At 38.3% G+C, this 21951-nt stretch overlaps 1 long non-coding RNA gene across 1 annotated transcript; it reads left to right on the forward strand.

The window, feature by feature from the left end:
• The first annotated feature begins 3229 nt into the window (after nt 1–3229).
• LOC140507100 (uncharacterized) lies at nt 3230–20980 on the forward strand. The gene is made up of 5 exons (XR_011968199.1): nt 3230–3494; nt 3855–6922; nt 7514–7643; nt 17941–18054; nt 20258–20980. It is a non-coding gene; the product is annotated as an uncharacterized lncRNA (long non-coding RNA).
• The last annotated feature ends 971 nt before the right edge of the window (nt 20981–21951 follow it).

Consider the following 21951-nt stretch of genomic DNA (forward strand, 5'->3'; position numbering starts at 1 on the left):
TGGCCGCTGTATGCAACAGGACCAAGACCAGGGTTAACCCTATTTCCCAACAACAGGAATCAATTTCCCTTAAAAGACAAGAAATCTTTTCCTGGAACTTGATGGACCCCTGCCTCCTTGACCCTCCTTTCTAACACTGCCTGCACTTTCACTTATTTACCCCAACTCACTTGTCAAGATAGTGGTGTTGGAAAACTCCTTGCTCTCCATTACCACTTCTAGGTTCTCCTTCTACCACCATCACTCTAACTTTTCCTTTTCTGAGGTTCATTCAATCTATATCTACCACCCTATCAAAATTCTGGCAACAGTTGTGTACTCATCTTCAGGATACTCCCTGTCTTTCCTCAATGAGTTCAGTATTTGGCCTTTCTCTCCTCTACAACTCCTGCCTTCATACTCGGGAATTTCAACATACATTTTGATACTTCCTCAACTACTCTAACCTTATAGTTCTCATGACCTATCCTCCTCCCCACCTTTGCAAGATGATTATACCTTGATCTTGCCATCACCCATAGATGCACCATTTTTATGTTCATAAACTCTGAAATTCTCTTATCTGACCATAATCTATTGTCACTCCATCTTTACCTCTTCTATGTAACTCCAAGCCCTGTCCTTTGTCCACATCATGATGCCTATCCCCTTTTCTATTCAAAGTTGTCACCCTTGCACTAGCCACACTGCTCCATTCACCAGCTTTATCCTTTGGTGAAACAGTTCATCTCTATGGTGTCTTCTTCTCTTGCATCCCTTGCCTACTTACAGCATTGCTCACCTTGCCATGCAAAGCCTCAGCCTTGAATCATTCCCATACCATTTGCTGTTTTTGCTCCCCAACATGTGCTGCTGAATGAAGTGAAGAAAATCATGCAACTTTACTGACTGGATCTGCTATAGCTTCATGTTACGTGAACTGAACCTCATTGTAGCAAGTCAATCCTTTTAAATCTCCCTAATTAGTTCACTGTCCCCATCACAAAAGAAGCTCTTCCAAATCTTTTTATCCCTCCTCAAATTTCCTGTGGCTTTCCCTCTCTATTCTCTGAGAGTGACTGAGGGAAGCACGAGGTCTTTGCCTCACATTTTATTGAAAAAATTGAGGTCATTCACAAAGAGTTCCTTTTTCTCCCCACTTCCTAATCTCACATCACCTAGATGACTTTTACCAGTATCTCCTCCTTCACCCTTGTCTAACATAATGAAGTGGATCTTTTCTTTGCAAAGGAAAATCCCTCTACATGCACAACTATCCCATTTCATCTTGTCTTATCCAATAGATTGCTTCTATCATCATCACTCTCTCATTTATCTCCAATCTCTCCCTATCTATTAGAGGCTCCTTTTCTACCTACAAACATGTACACGTGTCTGGCATCCTTCAAAAACATTCACTGCATCCATCCAGCCCTTTGAGTTATCAGATGATACCTCTCCTCTCTTTTGGGACTAAACTCCTTGAGAAGACCATCTATAATTGGTGCCTCCATTCCTTTCATCTCACTCCATTCTACACTATCTGGCTTCTGACCTCCTCATTCAATGCAACCTGCAAAGTTACGAATGATCTTTTAATTGCCAAACATAATGGTCTGTTCTCAATCCTCTTCGGTCTTGATCTCTTTACCTTTAATATTGTGATTCTCCCTCTTTTCCTTGATATTCTTTTCTCTCCTGGTTCTCCTCCTATCTGTCTGACCACTCCATCTCAGTCTCCTTTGCTACATCTTCATCCATGTCATGCTCACTAATTATGGGTGTCCCCCAGGGCTCTGTCCTGAGTCGGTTTCTACCTCTATACTATTTCACTTGCTCTTTTCGGTTCAGATGTATTCAATTATTTCTATTTAGATAATTCTCAAACCCACATATCCAGCCCTAAACACTCTGTTGACTTCTAACCTCAATTTCCAACTGCTTGTCAAATATCTTGAACTTGGTGGTCTATAGATTATTAAACCTGACATTCTCCAAACTGAACTCATTATTTCAAAACAAACAAAAAATCCTTTCTCCAAACTTCTCTACTATTGTCAAGGGTACCACCCTCCTCCTAGTCACCCAACCTCCCAGGCTTGTATCCTATATGTCATCCTCAACTATTTGATCTCTCTTACCCACCATACCCAACTTTTTGCCAAGATCTATAGTTTTTACCTTATCTCATATATTCCCCCTTCTCTCCTGTGATACTTTAACTCTTCTGTTAAGAGGCCCTCATCACCTCCCACCTGGTTTTTTGTAATAGCTAGATGATCTATCTGCCCACAAGTCTCTCCCCACTATGGTCTATCCCCCACTCAACTTTCAAAGTCATCTGCCTAAAGTGTGTGTCTGACTGTGTCACTCATCTACTCAACAAATTAAGATGGTTCCTTATCACCTTCAGGGTTAAATATAAAATCTTCTGTTTGCCATTTAAAGCCGTTGAGAACTCCCCACCCTCACCCCTGCCTCGCCTTTCCAGTTTTCTGACATCTTAGACCCTGACATATACTGTGTGATTCAGCAACACTGGCTTCCTTGTTCCTTGAACAAGATACTTACTGGGTTTTTTACTGGTTGTTCCCATGTCTGGAGTGCTCTCTCTCCTCATTTCTGCCGCTTGTCTTCCTTGGTATCCTTTAAGTTCCAGCTAAAATACCATCTTCTTTAGAGAGCCGATCCCAGTCTTTCTTAATTCTGTTGCCTTCACTCTGTTATTTCCAATTTATCCTGTTTATAGTTTGTTTGTACATATTTGCTTAAATCTTGTCTCCCCTCTGTTATACTGTGAACTCTCTGGGAGCAGGGTCTGTCTTTCACCTTTCTATGTTACCTTAGGATTTAGTACAGTGTCTGGCATAATAATAAGTGCTTAATAAATAAATAAGTGCTTCATAAATGTTTATTGATCAACTGATTGATTGATGTCATGAAAGGTTATTCAAGAATTGTAGATAAACATACCTCCCATGGAAAATCATATGAGTTAAGGCTCATTGAAAATCTCTAGATAACATTAATAACATGATGACTAAATGGTTTCTCTGACACCCTCAACCTCTCTCCAAAACAGAAATGGTGCACCAAAGATGAAGCAACTTCAACTGTCTCCATGACTTAGGATACATAGAAACCAAAAAAACAGTTAAAAACAACCACCACGAATGGATGTTTACTCAGTCAGCCCCGATGCCCCACCTCCCACACTACTGGCAGTTAGGCTGCACTAGCTGACCCAAGGATCCAACTCACAGGCTCGCAACAAATCCCAACCCTACATCCTGTCCTTCCTCCCTTTTTCCAGCACCTTGGAGATCATGATTACGTGATCTACCAGCTATAGAAATTTAAGTTGTGACAGCACAGCTCCAAGGATTAAAGGGGACTCTATAAGATGCACAAATCAAATTAAGGGTTAGCGATAAGAAAGAGGTGACCCCTGTGGTCTCTGGAACAGAAGAGTCTGCAGTGGAGGAGGTGAAGAGGAAGGAAAGGGGATTTAAAAGGTAGGGAAAAGAAAGAGGCCTTGCTTTAGTAGTGGGAGGGTGTTCCATTGATGAATGTTCCTATGAGTGACGAGAGATATTCCATCAAGGGAGATGGAGAGTTTGTGATTAGTGTGGTCCGTGAGATTTAGTGCTTGAAAGACCACTTGTCCTACTTGGGGAGAGGCGGAATGAGAACTCCTGGGAACTGGGAAATAGAAGGACATGAACTCAGAGAGGAGGTTTCGAGATAAAAAGAAAAAAGAAGGTAACCAGGGGGAGGGCATAGATCAATGGTGGGCTCTATAATCAGTTGTGGGGTGGGGAGGGAAGAAGATGGGGAATCCTAATATGGGGCAATGTCTTTTCTCTCTCCTGCAGGAATTAAATTTGTTTGGGGAATGGGCAACATGCAAAGGGTGAATCCACCAAGCAAACTCTACAAGAAAGTGGCACAAATTGCCTACAGGAGAGAGTCCAGAACTTTGGAAGTTTTGATTTCATAAGGAATATAGAGAATAGAAAAAGATTAGTTAATTATAGGCATTATGAAGCAGAGAACTGGGACCTAGAGGTGATAGAAAAAAAAAGGATGGATCATGAAGAGGGTGAGAAAAACTTTCTCTGTAAAGGGCCATAAAAAATGAAATTTAAAAAAAAACCAATAAACAGGACCAGTTGAATAAAAGAGGGGAAGTAAGAATCTACTTGACTAATTGAAAGGAGAAAAAGGAGGAAGAATTAAATAAACACATAAATGCAGCAAAGAAAAAAGGCACTTATAAAAAAAACCCAAATGGAAAGGGGGTAACCAAGGGGAAGAGTGAATTGAGGGTAAGTCAGAGGGCCACCTTTAAAAAAAGCTAAAGTCATTGAAGAATATAGTTCGATGTTTATAGAAGAAAGGACAAAAATCATAGACCTACTCAAATTTAAATATGGAAAAATCTATGACACATAAAAGACACTTAAAATTCAATGCGATAAAAATGTGGTTTCACAATAAACAAAATTAAAGAATGTATCTAAATCTTGTCAATGCCAAATCATGTAAAATGGGTTACATATCAAAAGCAGACCAGATTGCATATCAAAATTTTTAAGATGTAAAAAATTATAGGCATTGTTGTTATATCAATAAATTTAATTATTTAATTTTCTGCTACTTAATTTGCACAGGCCTGCACAAAGTCATTTGGAGACTGATGGAAGGACAAATACAAATTAGTACTCAAAGAGTAGGTCAGTGCCAAACACATGCACCAACGTTGACGTACATAGATACCAGCCAGCCTTTCTGTCCTGCACACAGATGCTAGCATAGGAAATTTCAGAGTTGTCTTGTATAAAGAAAGTAATAGTCACCAGAAACCAACCTCATTCTCCAACAGAGAATTTAGTGACAGAAAGACTTAATACCTCACACACAAACTAGAGTTCTTTGTTCTGAAATGGGTTATCACCAGAAAATTCAAAGAATATGTATAAGAGTTAAAATTCCAAGTGAAAAGTGATAAGAATCTATTGACTCATTTTTATCTGTGACAAGTTGGCTGCTGCATTCCAGAAAAGAGTACAGCACTATCCAGCTATGAATTTACTATAGACCAGACTAATGTGGATATGACTGTTTTGTACCAAAGGTCATATGACCACAAAACTCTAATGATATTGACAGAAGATATGAAAGTTGTGTATGACACCCAGGGGAAGTTAGACTACAAGCTTGTAGAAGTGAAACTGAGAAGTTCAGGTTTCTACTAGGTGGTATGGCAATAGCATATGTGAATCATGTTTCCTTGAACCAATTTTCTTTACCACATTCTTCCATAAATAGAAATAGAGTTTTCTATAGCTCCAGGAGAAGATGGTTGATAAAGGACTGAGAGAAATCATACAAACCAACAAGCAAGGAGATGATGTTAAAGGATTCAAGTTCCATTTGTTTGATGGTAACACTGTTGAAATAAAGGAAGAACCCATACCAATCAAACTACCAGATAATCATTTTCTAGAGCTAGAAAAAATAATATCAAAATTCATCTGGAAGAACAAAAGGTCCAGAATATCAAGGGAACTAATGAAAAGAAATGCTAGGGAAGGTGGCCTAGCCTTGTCAGATCTCAAATTGTATTATAAAGCAGCAATCATCAAAACCACTTGGTACTGGCTAAGAAATAGGAGCAGACCAGTGGAACAGGTTAAGTAGTCAAGACACAGTAGACAATAAATATAACAATCTACTGTTTGATAAACCCAAAGACCCCAATTTCTGCGATAAGAACTTGTTGTTCTTGACAAAAATTGCTGGGAAAACTGGATAACAATGTGGTAGAAACTGGGCATAGACTAATGCCTGATACTGCACACAAGAATAAAGTCAAAATGATACATGATCTATATATAAAGATAGATATTATAAACAAATTAGGGGAGCAAAGAATAGTGTATTTGTCAGATTTATGGAGAAAGGAGAAATTTTTGACCAAACATGAGATAGAGATCATGATGAAGTACAAAATGGATAATTTCAATTACATTAAATTGAAAAGTTTTTTTCACAAACAAACCCAACCAAGATTAGGAGGGAAGAAGAAAACTGGGAAAGAATTTTTGCAACTAGTGTCTGTGATAAAGGTCTCATTTCTAAAATATATAGAGAACTGAGTCAAATGTACAAGAATACAAGTCATTCCCCAATTGATAAATGGTCAAAGGATATGAACAGGCAGTTTCCAGAGGAAGAAATTAAAGCTATCTATAGTCATAGGAAAAAATGCTCTAAATCACTATTGATTAGAAAGATGCAGATCAAAACAACTCTGAGGTACTACATCACACCTATCAGATTGACTAATATGATAAAACAGGAACATGATTAATGTTGGAGAACATGTGGGAGAGTTGGAACACTAATTCATTGTTGGTGGAGCTGTGAGCTAATTCAACCATTCTAGAGAGCAATTTGGAACTATGCCCAAAGGGCTACAAAAATGTGCATACCCTTTGACCCAGCAATATCACTTCAAGGACTGTATCCTAAAGAGATCATAAAAATGGGAAAGAGTCCCACATGCACAAAAATATTTATAGCAGCTCTCTTTGTGGTGGCCAAGAACTGGAAATCAAGGGGATGCCTATCAATTGGGGAATGGCTGAACAAGTTGTGGTATATTAATATAATGGAATACTATTGTGTTATGAGAAATGATGAACAGGAGGACTTCAGAGAAACCTGGAAAGACTTATATGAACTGATGCTGAGTGAAAGGAGCAGAACCAGGAGAACTTTGTACACAGCAACAACCATAGCGTGAGAGGAATTTTTCTGGTAGACTTTGTCCTTCATAGCAATGCAAGGACCTAAAGAATTCCCAATGGACTTTTGAGGCAAAATGCCTTCCACATCCAGAGAAAGAACTATGGAACTGGATTGCAGAATGAAGCAGGTCATTTTCTTTTGTGTTATGTTTTGTTTTGTTTTATGGTTTCTCCCACTCATTTTAATTCTTCTATTCAACATAAGACGAAAATGTACTTAATAGAATTGTATGTGTACAGCCTATATAAGATTGCATGCCATCTCAGGGAGGGAATAGGGAGGGAGGGGAAAAAAATCTAACATATATGTAAGTGATTGTAGAACAATGAAAACAAACAAAATAATTTTTTTAAAAAAAGAAATAATGGAAGAAGATGAAGCTTTCTTTCTTGATCAGATTCTATGGAAGAAGTATTTCTCAATGTTTGGATTCTTGCCAGGATTCTGTTTGGATTCTGATCAAGAAAGAAACTTTGAGAACAGGTTACTCAAGGCAATATTGGCACTAGAAGCTTTTGAAGAAGTCTAGAACCCTAATTCCCTATTATTCTCCCCAAGGAGACACAAAATTGGGCATTTTGAGCTCACATTGTTCAACATGTTAAGAACCCTAAGAACAAAAGAAAAATCTCAGGGGAGTGAATATATTTCCAATATATAAGTACAACTTTACGAGAAATGAGGATATAGTCTTTACACCAAACTTGCTTGCCTTTAGGTGACAGTCATACCTGCTTATGGAATTGTGTTTTGGAGTTTCGAGAGATAGAGAGGATTGGGATTTTTTCTGATTATACCCATTATTCTCATAATGAGGACACTCTCATCAGAGCTGATTAGAGCAGGGGGTGAGTTCTCCTGATTAAACCCATTTTGAATGTAATTGCATGTATTTATTGATTAACATTTTAATCAATGCATATTTGAGTTCTGCTTCTATTTTATTATATATGTGAACATGTGTGTATACAGACACATGCACACTCACACAGATTCATAGAGGCACACTATCATTATGCCTCCAAGTGCAATTAGCGTCTTCTCTTTCCTCCCACTTGTGCCTCATTTATTCAGATATGAGATTTGTTTCCCATTTCTCTACAGGAATCAAAACCTCTTCCAACATTTCTAAAAGTGCCATAAACACACTATTCACACAAACAAGGATTAAAGGTCAACAAATTTTCTTTATATTATTTCTCTTAAGTTCTCTTCCTCTCTCAAAGGAAGGGGAGCTATCTAGAAAAAGATCATCAATGAGTTTAATGGCAATAAAAACTTTGAGATAAGCCCCATTTAATGGTCAAGGGAGAAGAATCTCTATTACTTCTTCACTTCATTTTCCACAAAAGGAGTTCATAGGGTCATGGGGGAAGAGGTCAAGGGAGCTAATGCTCAGAGATTGGGTGTATAGCTCAATCCTACCTGCTTATGTGGTATGAACCAGAGAGATGCTGATCTTCAAGCTTTTACTTCCCAGAAGCCTTAGAAAACAGTTTCAGAAAGTGAAATTCCAAGATTTCATCAAAATGCTGAATTTTGGAATAGTACCTATTTGAGCCTTCCATTTTCATAACATCACTTGTGACATAGGTACTACATTCCCCCATCCCCAGTGCCAGGAATTTTGCAGTTTCTTTCAAAAAACAACCAGCTATATGCTTACAACACTGCTAAAACATTTGCAGAACAAGCATCACAAGAAACATCAGCACTTGAAAAAATATGGCTCTTTATCCCAAGTATTCATACCACAGTACTTGATGAAAATGAATGCCCATTTACAAAACATGAAAGCTATATAACACAATACAAAGCATTTCTTGACAGGACCGTTCAGAGACAAAATGTCTAAATTATAAAACTATGATAAAACACCTTACTATCTATGGGCAGAAATATATCAAATCTAGATGGCTACTCAGTTGTTTTGTTTCAAGTATTTTTCTTATATGCTGGTTTTTCCCTCACCTACTAGGGTTTAGCCTATTAGTTGAGAGAGATTGAAGGATATTGCCACTATTAATGAAATATACAGGAAGAATAAAGGCTGGACAAAGCCAACATAGGCAAAGTAGGCAACATTTTGTCTTTAATACTTTCCCACATCTTGTACTTATGTTCCCAGTGACCATATCCCATCCTAAAGCTGCCCAACATCTTCTTTCTCCCCAGCTATATAGTACTTCACCTAGGTCTGAAATCCCCCGAACTATCTTATGATTTACCCATTATTTTCTATCCAAACTCCCATTTCTTTAATGTGACTGTTCTCACCTATTAGGAGAAAAAACATTCCTCTGGTTTCTCTAATTAGTGGAATTGAGGTGAGAAAGGTCTTTTTGTTGTTCCTTAAATCACACCACAAACTCAAATATAAATACTAAAACAAAAAAAAAACCGTTGTAAAATACAAATATTAGATACACAACCTACTGTAATCCAAACAATTACCACCTCTCCTTTACTAACTCTAAATGCTCTCTTGTGCCCAAAAAGTACCTCTTGAAGCTCAGCCATCCTCTGTCTATTGGTTTGGGGTGGAATTGGATTGTTTTTTGAGCAGAAAAGAGAAAATACAAAGAGGAGGTGAAGTGACAGGAAGAGATGTTGAAAAAAGGTATTAGAAAGAGAAAAGAGGGGAAAGGGTGCTCTAGAAGGTTTTGAACTTAATCAGATGCTAGAAAGTCAAACTTGAGTGTCCACCTAGTCATTGCTTTTGCGTGTAACCTATACCTACAAATATTTGGCCATTGGACCCAAATGGCTCTGAGGAGAAAGTGAGACTCACAAGTTTGAAAGCCCTCCCTCACTCGGCTCCAATTCAATCGCAATGATGGCCCCATCTTCCTGATGTCATGGTCCTCTTTGAGAATGAAGGACAAACCACACACAATGCCCACAAATAAGGAACAGTTACTAGCTGGATCATTGATTATGGAAATTGATTATTCTTGTAGTCATCTATAATTATGCCTTTGAAATATATCAGCATAGATTCCAGCAAAAGCTTAAAAACCTGTCTTTACCTATCTCTTAAATTGTAGAGGGCAGTAAAGGTCAATATGGGCACCCCTCAGAGGTTCTGCCTCTCTCAGACTATAAATGGTACTAGAGGACAATCCTGACAAATCAAGTCAGGTTTTTTAGCAGGAATATTCTGCTTTCTCCCATCAGCACCCAGAAATTACAGAGAAATTTCTCCAGGAGAGATGCTGTACCCAGGGGGAGAAACAAAAGGACAGCATGAGATGGGAAAAGACATCAGAACCTAGAGTAGCAGGAGTATAAGTTACCTTAGCAACATGTGTTCCTCATGTGTACTCTATGTGTGTCCCCACTCATTCTACTGATAGTGCATGTATTTGGGGTACAATGCAATACAGATTTATGGAGGGAATGTTTTACAGTTAATGTTCTTACCATGCCATTTCACTTCATTTCAGAGCCTTTGCTCTGCCAGGGGTGAGGAACTTGTGGCCTGGAGGACACATGTGGCCTTCTGGGTCCTTGGGTGCGGCCTTTTGACTGAGTCCAAGTTTTACAGAACAAATTCTTTTATTAAGGGGATTTGTTCTGTGAGGTTTAGATTCAGTCAAAGGGAAGCACTTGAGTACCTACAGGGCCTCATGTGGCCTTGAGGCCACAGGTTCCCCAGTCCTGCAACTAAATGTATCCTCTGGTTGAAGATAAAGCTCTCAGAAGAGACTTGCAAGCTAGAGTTTTCAGCTAGAGAATTCACCTATGAATCCTCAAAGTAGTCCTCCTGTGGGGATTCATCCTGTGAGTATAAGTCAGCAGTAATCCCACAGAGGGGTACTACATTCTTGATTCAGAAGGCAATTCAGCATCCCCCAGGTACCACTGTGAACACCCGCTATCCTTATATTGTAGAGAATTGAAAGCATTTAGTAAAGCAGCTCAATAGAGTGCAGAATAAAACAACTTCAACCATCGTAGCTTTCTCACCACTCCAAAATCTCACTCAAGCTATGCATGGGTGATAATAAAATAATGGCTTCATCATCCTTGATTCCAATTATCCTTTACTTTAAGACACAAGTGGTCAAAGAATATGAACTAATTTTCAAGACTTGCAAACTATAAACAACTATTTCAAAACCTGCTCCAAATCACTAGTAGTAATAGAAATGAAAATTAAAATAATCCTGAGACTTCACTTCACAACACTTCAATTGGCAAATATGACAAGAAAAAATATGATTGGTCAATATGGGAAGGGCTAGAATTATGCAAGAAATATGACTAAAATGTCCATACCCTTTCACCCCACTACTGGGCATATACCCCAAGAAAGTACCAAATGGATGTTCATTAACTAGAGATTGGTTTTTAAAAACTACAGTATGTGAATATAAGAAGATATTATTCTTTAAAAAGAAACAAATAAGAGAAATTCAAAGAAATATTGAAAGATTTTTATGAAATAATGAAGAATAAAATAAGCAAAACCAAAGAACCATATGTATCATTGCAACTGTGTAAATGAAAAGTTTACTAAAGGAAACTTGAACTCTGATAAGCAAAAAACCAATGAAATTCCACAAAATTAATAAAATATCTCTTCTTCATGGCAGAAACACTGGAATATAACATGGTTTGCATTCATCCTTCATTTTCAAAGAAGACCATGACATCAGAGAAATGATGACATGACTTGCACTTGACTTTGTTTTGAGTGAGGGAGGGCTGTGCAAGGTCACCAGCATCTCTTTCTCCTCCTGAGCCATCTGGGTCCAGTGACCAGATAAAATGGTACAGAGTATCAGGAAAAGTCACTGCATCAGATGTATTTGATTACTTTGTTTCTTTGTCACAAGGGAAAGCTAAATCTGAAGGAAGGAGAGACAAGAGGTTATTTGTTTCTGGATTTTTTTCCCATCCTAGAGGTGATGACAAAAGGTACCAATAAAAATATTTTTTTAACGGAGCAACTTCTTCACCTGGTGCAATTCAAGCACTCCTCCTATTTGTTTCCTAATCTCTCTTCAGCTTTTTTCTTCTTCAAACAGCATATCTATTCGGCTCTCAGTCTTCTCCTCTGCCATTTTTATGTGGAGGTTGTGCCCAGAAAAAAACAGTGAAATGGTGGTGTTGGAACAACATAGAAGCTCCCAGAAAAGTTGAAGAATTCTCGGTCAGGCCTCCCAGACCCAGAGGAGCTCCTAGATAAATAATTCTAAATTCTTGTACTAAGCTAGAAGAAAGGAGACACATACAAGAAGGGTATTGGAAAATTACAATCTTGTATCCCTAGATTTTCATGGACCAGGTCCAATTTGGGGGGATTCTCACATGTCATGGTCTTTGTATCATGTTCCTTGCTCAACATTTCCTCTGGGAACTTCATAATTTGCATTGTGCCTGGGTCTTTACAAAAAGGGAGAAAAGAGACCTTCTGCTTTTATGAAAGCACTAATGAGCAACAAAGAATGGAAATCTAATGTGGAGGAGCCACAGACTTGTGTCAAGCCAGACTTGACTTTTGCTAATGCTATGAACTATATGGATTGTGCAAGTACATGAAATGGGGTCAACTTTCTAACAACCCCAAAAGTCCCTTTGCAAGGAGGGGCCTTAAACACACGGCAGCACTATACATTTGGAGGCTTATATGGAACCTTTGGTGAGGTGCTGCTCACAAGAGAGGAAAAAAGAATTGTTATAGATATTGATGGGCTCAAGTGCAAATCCTTTTATTTCTGGTCTGGTTAAATAAATAAAAACTGTCTCGCATTTGATGTATTTCATAAAAGCAGAAAGCCCTTTTTTTTGTAAAGATCTAGGCTTAATGTAAATTATGAAATTTCCAGAGGAAATGCTGAGTAAGGAACTTTATACAAAGAACATGAAATGTGAGAAGCCCCCAAATTGGATCTGGTCCATGAAATTCTAGGGATACAAGATTGGAATTTTCCACTACCTTTCCTGTATGGTTCTCCTTTCTATCTTGTTTGAAATTCTAATGGAAAAGACAACTGTTCTCTTTGACCTAAATTTCTCCATTCTATTTTCCTATACTTTATCCTAAAATGACAATGCTAAGGGACTTTCTAAATATGCAGTTACATTTTCTCAGTGATTTTTCACAACCCAAGAATAATCTTACTATATTCAAATTTTCTTACTTTTGTATTTGAAGATCTTTCAGGCCACTTGTAAAAATTCCGATTTGTCATTGAAACTATTCAATTTAACCAGTATATGTCTGACTTTGAAACACAATATAAAGAGAGTCAAAGGGAAGGAGATGGTTGGTCTTTTGGATTTTTCTCCTCTTGCTGGCAATAATCTGTAGGTTGTCTTGACCAATAGTTTGTCTGTTTTCAAAACTTCTGAACAGTTTTCTTGTACTATTTCCTGCCTTACAGCCCTCAGGTTTTTAGGATAAATGTCTCTCATTAGTTACTAGATATAGATAAGAGACGTGTCCTTATTAACGTAGCTGGTTTCACTATGTTAGGGAGGGGGACATTTTAGAAATTGAAATCCTCCCTTTCTACCAATTAAGTCTTTTGGTACCAATTAGGGGAGCAAAGAAAGACATTGAAGAGAGCCAGCTGTTGCATTTGTCCTACAGTTCGTTCAGAGATCATATGCAGGAAAAATGGTAAATATAGTAGAAAATAAAGTCGGCTATGTTCTCCTAAAAATTCGCTTTCAACAAGTTAAACCAGATATTCTCTTATAACATCAAAAAAGGTGGGGAAAAATTCATGTAGTTAGAAGATGTGGTAAAACACACCACAGTTAAGAAATTAAGTTCATAGGAATCATAGGATTTTAGAGCTGGAAAGAACCTTAGAGGTCATGTAGTCCAACTCCCTTATTTTACAAGTGAGAAAACTGAGGCTCAGAGAAGTTGAATTGTATAGTCACTTGTACCAGGTTCCTATAAAAATCCTTCCGCATTCCTTCAACATGTACACATCTGCATCACTCTGGTCCATTCAAAACTACTCATAGAAGTAAGCTATCTTTCAATTACAATTCAACAACCATTTAAATGCATACAATAAGGTATGATTTCAGGTACACTGGGGATATGAAAAAAAATGAAATAAACTAGAGTCTGAATGCTTGCCTGAGAACTGAAGATCATCTCATTTGTTATGGATAGTGAGACAGGAGTTAAAGCCTGATGATCCCAAGGGAAACACCGAATTGGACACAAGTCAAAAGAGATAAATGTGAGAAATGCCTCCCAGATTGAATCTACTCCAGATAAATTCAGAGTTTCATTTCTATGTGTCGGAGAATCTGAGAAAGGCTTCAAATTGCAACCTGTGGTCCGAACCCTATCTCATTTATGCTACCAGCGAAGGTCAAGGTCTGCGTTTGCCCTTCCACTTTGTGACTCTGTCCTCCGCTGCTTCGCAGCAACAACTTTTCCTTAGGGTTTGGGATCTTTCATAAGGTTCCTAGGCTTCCACTGTTACTGCTGCTGTCTTGTGTTCCTGCTTCCCTTGTGCCGGTCCAGAAAGTCTCTGGGTTCATCACTTTGCTGCTGGGGCTATGTGATTCCAGGAAGGGGCTTCCACAGATGTTCAGGACTCCCTCTTTTGGTCTCCGCATGTAATTCTCCTCCTCTCAGTTCTGCTTCTCTGGCTTTATATTTATTTGTTCTGTCTTTTAAATGTTAGAAAGTTGACCACATTTCATATACTTGTGCCTCAGTTTCCCTACCTGTAAAATGAGGGAGTTGGACAACAAGACCTCTAAGTTTCTTTCCAGCTCTAAAATCCTATGATTCCTATGAACTTAATTTCTTATCTGTGATGTGTCTTACCACATCTTCTAACTACATGAATTTTCCCCCACCTTTTTTGATGTTATAAGAGAATATCTGGTTTAACTTGTTGAAAGCAAATTTTTAGGAGAACATAAAGGACTGTATTTTGTTCTATATTTACCTTTGTGATCCCTGCATGAACTGTAGGACCAGGTGCAACAACTGGTCTAAGGGCGTACAGTAGGTGTATCAATTCTCTGAGAATCAATCAGTACTTGGGACAGATAAGTTTACTCTTCATCAAAGAGCTAAACTCATCCCTAAGGAGGCAAAAGAAGGATTTGTAAAGTTCTTACCAGGCTCCTCCTGGGCACATCCTTCATACCCGTATGTCTTCATATGGGTACCCAGCCCACACGTAGCTTTCTAAGCATGTCCTTCTTAATCTCCCAGATCAAGGACAACTGAAAGACAGGTTATATCTGTATTAAAGAATGGGAGACCAAATTTCAACTGCACTCACATATTGGCAGGGCCAGCGTCTGTGGAAGACTTAGCTCTCTGTTTTTATTAAATGGGGAAAAGAGATTAGAAAGAAAGAAAAAAACTGTTCTCATACAGACAATGAACTTTTTCAGGAACAGAGTCTGTAATAGAGAGGGGTTCTGGTAAATTTCCCTTATAAATAACCCTTAGGTGAATAAAGTACGTAATCTTTGAGTGGATTTTTCTTTCTTTTTTATAAAATCCTCTTATCCAAACCCTAAAAACAAAGCTGAACAGATGAGCACTATATAACATATAGTTATAACTATATTCTATATATAACTATATTCTATATTTAACTATATTCTATGTAACTATAACATAACTATATTCATCAGAAGAATCATTCTTAATTGGAAGACAGAACAGATAGATGTTGTCTTGTGGTATATTCTTCTCCATCTTCCACAATATCCACCCCACCTTTCTGATCCTCAAAGGGAGCCCATAATCTGCTCTTTTGTAGGAAAATACTTTCTTCCTTTTGCTCAGGAAAACTCTCTTAAGGGCTTCAGGACGAGAATGAAAATTAAGCAAGGGAGACAACCAAATTTGCCGATTTCAAAGTAGTCCAAAGCGTAACTTTTCCTTTTGGCAACTTGGAGAATAAAGGGAAGTTTTGACTGTCGGGTGCCTAAAATCTTGGTCTGGGTAGGAAAATACAGAGAAGAACCTGGTACTGTTACCACAACCCAGAGCTTTAAGGAAAGTCAGAGTCAGGGACAGAGCTGGCGTCGCAGTGGATATAGGGTTGTGTGTTCGTGCTTTGTTGCCAAAGAAGACCATGCCATCAGAGAAATAATGACATGACTTGCACTTGACTTTGTTTTGAGTGAGGGAGGGCTGTGCAGGTCACCAGCCTCACTTCTTCTCCAGAGCCATCTGAATCCAGTGACTGGATATTCATCAGGATGACTGGAGATGACCCAGGATGAGGCAGCTGGGGTTAAGTGACTTGCTCAAGGTCACACAGCTAGTGAGTGTCAAATGTCTGAGGTGAGAATTGAACTCAGGTCCTCCTGACTCCTGCACTGGTGCTCTGGCCACTGCAGGTTGTATTAGTGAGAGGAAAGCAAGTTTAAATCCTGCCTCAGAAACTTCTTAGCTTTTGATCCTCTGGGAGTCAATTAACCTTAGTTTCCTCATCTCCAAAATGGGTCTAATAATAGCATCCATTTCAGAGGGTTGCTATTTTTTAAAGATCTAAATTTTTATTAATAATAACAACTAGTATTGATATAGTGCTTTTAGATTTGGGAAGCATTTTGCTTTTTGTAGCATGTGAGTTATAGAGTGACAGACGTCTCTTTTGAAACTCAAATGAGGTAGTATATGAAGAGCATGTTGCAAACTTTGAAGCATTTTATAAATGTTAGACATTATTATTATCATTTCTACAGTAAAATTCTAATATCATGGATTTACCCCTTCGGTCCCCAATACTTTTGATCATCTAATACCATTTCAAAAGAAAAACCCCACTGGAGGGGGGCAATGCCAGTAGACACTTTGTGCTAACATCTTAGAGTAATTTCACAGCTGATGGGAGTAGGTGAAGATTGGCCTGACAAAGGAGCCATGAGTTCCCAAACATGTTGCTTCACCAAAGTTCATCCCTTATTAGTAAGAATGGGTGAATGAACATACCAGGAAATACTACACTTGAGCCATAGGAACCTTTTTCATTCATTCTTTTATTCATTCTTAAAGCCCCCACAGTTTCGTCTCCCAAAAGCAGAGCCCTCAGCAATTTTTGTTCAATTATTGAAAGTTATGCTGACAAAGTGACGTAATTGTTCCCACCTCTGTTTGTCCATCAGCGTTGGGGAAGTTCCACCGGGAAAGGTGACATTGAGTCTGCAGCTTTTTGCATTACCTGCTCTTTGTCACGCACCCCACCTGTAACATTGTTACCTCTCCCTGGAAATTGTCACGTACTTTACTACCTTGTGAAGAAACTGAAAAGGAAGGGCCCTACCTCTTTTGCAGATATTGACTTATCTGAATTGTTTTTCCTCATTATGAAAGTTGCTGGTAAAAGCCGACCCCACCTTGATGTCTTCACTGATTTTCCATGATCTTTTCCTTTCAACACTACCAATAAACTAAAACAGACACGGGCAAACTGTTTCTCTAGATGTTTCACTTGAAGCTTGAGTTCTTCTGAAGAGTACTCAGCAGAACATGGGTGGCAGTGGGGAAAGTAAGGGGGGAAGTTATGGGGTCATAAGAGGAGGTATCAGCAGAAGTTTGTGCTCCTCCCAAAAATAATGTTTTTGACTCTCTTACTTTCCATAACACAAAACCCACTCCCACTCCTGCCTCCACCATAATTCTTCCAAGTCCTATTAAGCTAGACATTTTTTTAAAAAATTATTGCAAAAAGGACTTCAAAAAAATTCCCAATGGTCTTCTAAGGCAAAATGCCTTCCCCATCTAGAGAAAGAACTATGGAATTCAATCGCAGAATGTAGCAGATCATTTTTTTGTGTGTGTATTATTCTGGTTTGTTATATGATTTCTCCCATTCATTTTAGTTCTACTACATAGCATGACTATAGTGGAAATGTATTCAATAGGAATGTATGTGTAGATCCTATATAGAATTGTATGCCGTTTCGGGGACAGAGTGGGGAGGTGGGAGGTAGGTAGGGGGAAAAAGATTCTAAGTTTTATGGTAGTGATTGTAGTACACTAAAAATAAATAAAATTAATATAAAAAAATTATTGCAAAAAATCAACTCTATTGGGATAGCACGAGGAGGGAACAGATATTGATTATATCAAATCTTCTTTACCATTTTCTTTTTCTCTGTTCTATCCCTAACTCCCATGCGAAACAACAGCAGTGACAAAATACTGAAAATTGGAGAGACCTGACATTTTCCAAACAAGCAATTTTATTACGGGCAGCCTACCACAAATAATCTATCTGTCTTCAATGGCTGAAAGAAAACTCGGTAAGTCATGCTGTAAAAATGGTAAAAACAGCAAATTAATCTAACACACTCATTATTTGCCTACTCGCAGGATTAATATGTGTAGATATAAAATCCTAGCCAGTCCCACAGCAAAAACTCAGACACAGGAACAAAATTTATACTGAGGCAAAGTACATGTTGAATATATTAGTGAACATAAAAAAATTGTACTTCACTGTTGGCATCTAAGACCCAGTGCACGGGCAAACAAAGGACTATAACCCAAGCCTGGAGGCTTCGTTCCCAAATAGTCAATGAATTCTATTGCAAAGCATGCTTCCAAGAACCAAGGTGCAATGGGTCTGCAAAAAATATGCAACCTCATGTGGTAAGCAAGTAATTAATCATGTACCAGCATATTTTGGACTGATTATGCCTATTTATACTTAGTTTCCTGGCACTACCTGGCATAGGAAAACTTCTGCTTTTCAGAACATGGCTTGCTATAATCACCTTGGAAGAGCTAGAAAACAAAAATGAAAATCTTTCAGTCACAGAAAGAACTTCAGTACTTTCTACAGCCATTATCCCAAGCCAACAATGTGACTTCTCTTAGAATATGTATGGAGCACCCACAGCATCCTGCCACCACAAACAAAGCTACTCCAGGTTCAAGGTATACACCTGCTCCAAACTATAGCCCATGGTTGGTGTTCTTACCAATGCCAACTTTTCGGAATCATCTATAAGACACAGTTAGTTGAAACTGTAACCATCGTTAGGACAAAATTTGGACAGGTTGCCTTCTAGGGACCCGAAACTGCTGAAAATCCTGGGAGTTGTATTTCTTTAGAGATTAAGGAGTACAGAATCTGTCAAAAGATTGGAACTGGAGAGCAGGATTTTGAACTGAAGCAACAGCAATTTTTAAATAGTCAGAGACAGACAAACACAGAGAAACACACAGAGACAGAGAGGGGCAGAGAGAGAGACAGAAAGAGAGAGATAGTAAAGAAGAGAGAGGAGAGAAAGGAGGAAGGGGAGAGAAGGGAGAGATGAATGGTAAACGTAACAGCCACAACACATGGGGATGGTGTCTAGATTAGTCAACTTAGTCTTGTAGTGGTTAGATCCTTTTTCTTTTCTGGGCTCACTACTCAGTTTAAGAGAATCCAGAAGGAAGTAACTCAACTATGTCTTCTCAGGTTGTGGTTGTAGCTTGTCCTTCATTCTCAAAGAGGACCATGACATCAGGGAGACAATGACATAACTTGCGATTGACTCTGTTTTGAGTGAGGGAGGGCTGTGCAAGGTCACCAGCCTCACTTCTCCTCCAGAGCCATCTGGGTCCAGTGGCCAGATATTCATCAGGATGACTAGAGATGGCCCAGGATGCAATGGGAGACCCTGACCCATTTAGGCTAAGGTCTTTTCAGGTTCTCACATTGCGTGAAGCAAGACACATTCAGTGAATAGGCCTCTTTAAGAAGTCAGTCAAGGGATAGCCCCTTTAACAAAATTTTTTTAAAATCAAACTGGGAGGGGAAGACCCTCAGGATTTCTGGCCAAAAGAAAGTTGCTATTAACATTCACTCAGAGCCAGGAGGTGCCCAAAAAAAAACCATTAAAGTGGTGCTTGAGGAGGGATCTTATTGTCCAGTCCAGGAGATTCAGAGTGAGTTGGGATTAAGGCTCGCCCTTTGAGAAAGAAACCTAGCCAGTAAACCCAAAGTTAAGTTGGCAGATTTCAGCCATCAAAATTTACCTTCCTTTGGGCAGAACCTTCCTTTGGGAGGGGAGGGGAGAAGAGGAAAGCGGCTAAGTTGCCCCACTGGAACTGGCCATCTGGGTTCCTATTCAGGAAGCTCATGAAACTACTAGAACTAGTGAATTTACTTCATTCTACATTTCCCTGCTTCTGTTTAATTCATGCTTGCAAAAAGCATGGTTCATGGCTAAGCATTTCTCAGCTATTTAAAATTTTTGCTTACTGATTATTTGTAATTTTTACCAATAATTTTTTAGATTATAAGATAATTTTAATTGCATCCTAAATTGGAGATTTTGCTATAGATAGTGTGCGTGGGGTGGGATTTATTAAATCTGTGGATTATTAGCTACACCAAATCCAATTGGCTGGGAAACCTGCTTTTCAGCCCAGTCATTAAAATTATTTCATGGTAATTCAGAGCATTATGAATTTTGACAATAATCTGCATTTTTACGTTTTCTAACTCTACAGAAAAGTGAAGATATATGGAGCTGGGACCATTTCCCTAGATTAAAAGTCTCATAAAATAATCTCATTATCTCTAAGCATATGAATCCCTCTGTACCAGGGACCTTTGGTTTTTCTCTGCCCATCAAAGTGAAGGAAGGGAGGCAAGGGAAAGGCAGAGACTGCAAGAGAAGTCTGAATAGCACATGTGAGTAGTGACAGCACTGGCTCAAGGACAATCAATTCTACCTGCTACCCTGAAGTGGTAAAAAGAAGTGTTCATTCAAACAGCTTTTCACATCCATCTGCTCCCCATCAAATGGGAATCTTGAGATGTTTTTTTTCTTTCTTTTGATTATTTAAATACTGTTCTCATTTTTGTTTTAAGTGGACTTTTTTGAATTGCTGCTTATCATTTTATACCTATATTATAAAGAATTCAAAATTATGATTTTTACTTGTTTTGTGGTGTTTTTCTATTTACCTAATTGTAGTTTATATTGTTACACTGGCCTGCTTACTTTACTTTGCAGCAGTTCATGTCTTCATGACACAAACCTTCGAGTCTTTCCAAGCTTTTCTGTGTTAATCATATTCATCATTTCTTTCTAGCACAGTAATATTCCATCACTTTAATGTACTGCAGTTTGCTTAATCATACTCCCCAATTGGTGGGCAACTACCTCGTTTCCAGTTCTTTGTTACCAGTGCCTGGCACATAATAGGTACTTAATAAATGCTGGCTGATTGACTGACAGAAATGCTGCTATCAATATTTTGGCATACATGGATCCTTTATTTTTATCAATGATCTCCATGGTGTACATGGCTAGTAGTAGAGTCTGTGGTCAAAGGGAATGAATATTTTAGTCATATTATTTGTGTAATTCCAAATTGCTTTCCAAAATGGTTATAAGAATTCACAGCTTCATCAACAATGTATTGTTGTATCTATCTTTCCACAAACCACTTGCCTTAATATATATATGTTTCACATTACCTTCAAAACTTCCCTGTTTATCTGCGCTTCCTTTTGAACTTCCTTCTATGCATTTAAAAACTATTTCAAAGCCCCCCTTTTAGAGGCATCACTATGGCTACCCACTTTCCTTCCAAATCCCCTCTATAATTAAAACCAAAGAAAAGAAAGAAATATTGTAATAAATAAGCATAGTTGAGCAAAACAAATACACACAGTGGGCTTCTTCAAAAAATGTATTTCTATTTCTGCACCTCATGTCCACCATCTCTATGTCAGGGGGTAGTTAGCATGCTTTATCATAACTCCTTCAGAAACATGATTGCTCATGACATTGATCAGAATTCTTAAGTATTTCAAATTTGTTTTTCTTTACAATTCTTTACAAGGCTATTGTTTTTGTACAAATTGTTCTTCTGCTTCTCTTCAAACTACCTAGGATTCTCTTTAATAATTTCTTTTGTTATTTCTTATAGCCTAATAGTATTCCATTATATAAACAGATCCTAATTTATTTAGTCATTCTCTATATGTCTAAGGGGCAATCTAAGGCATTCCACTATATTCTGGTTCTTTGCTCCCACTCACTCCCAATTATTTTAATACCCCCTTTAGAATTAGGAAGTTAGTTTTGCTTGTCATTATTCCCTCCTTGGTATTAATCTCCTCTTTAATGCACCTCCTCCAAACCCACTTGTTTCCCTAATGAGTAGCAAATGAAGTATTTCTATATTGAACT

Source organism: Notamacropus eugenii, chromosome 5 (genome assembly GCF_028372415.1).
Source record: "Notamacropus eugenii isolate mMacEug1 chromosome 5, mMacEug1.pri_v2, whole genome shotgun sequence".
Taxonomy (NCBI): Eukaryota; Metazoa; Chordata; class Mammalia; order Diprotodontia; family Macropodidae; genus Notamacropus; species Notamacropus eugenii.